The sequence below is a fragment of the Nicotiana attenuata genome, unplaced genomic scaffold, assembly GCF_001879085.1.
Source record: "Nicotiana attenuata strain UT unplaced genomic scaffold, NIATTr2, whole genome shotgun sequence".
Lineage (NCBI taxonomy): Eukaryota > Viridiplantae > Streptophyta > Magnoliopsida > Solanales > Solanaceae > Nicotiana > Nicotiana attenuata.
Window position 1 is genome coordinate 471,706 of NW_017670708.1, and position 782 is coordinate 472,487.

Sequence of the window (782 nt, forward strand, 5' to 3'; positions counted from 1 at the left end):
CGCCATCAACAGTGCAGTTCAACCTCGCTCGAACTGGGACTCAGGCTAAACGCCTTCGCCATTAAAACAGTGCAGTTCGCCTCGCTCGAACTAGGACTCAGGCTAAACGCCTTCGCCATCGACAATACAATTCGACCTCACTCAAACTGGGACTCAAGCTAAGTGCCTTCGCCATCAACAGTGCAGTTCGACTTCGCTCGAACTGGGACTCAGGCTAAACGCCTTCGCCATCAAAACAGTACAGTTCGACCTCGCTCGAACTTGGACTCAAACTAAGTGCCTTCGCCATCAACAGTGTTGTTCGACCTCGCTCGAACTGGGACTCAGGCTAAACGCCTTCGCCATCTAAAACGTACAGTTTGACCTCGCTCGAACTGGGACTCAGGCTAAACGCCTTCGCTATTGACAGTACAGTTCGACCTCGCTCGAACTCGGACTAAGGCTAAGTACCTTCGCCATCAACAGTGCAGTTCGACCTCGCTCGGACTGGGACTCAAGCTAAGTGCCTTCGCCATCAACTGTGGAGTTCGACGTCGCTCGAACTGGCACTCAAGCTAAACGCCTTCGCCATCGACAGTACAGTTCAACCTCGCTCGAACTGGGACTCAGGCTAAGTGCCTTCGCCATAACCAGTGCAGTTCGACCTCGCTGGAACTGGGACTCAGGCTAAACGCCTTCGCCATCAATAGTGCAGTTCGAGCGAGGTCGAACTGGGACTCAGGCTAAGTGCCTTCGCCATCAACGGTACAGTTCGACCTCGCTCGAACTGGGACTCAAGCTAA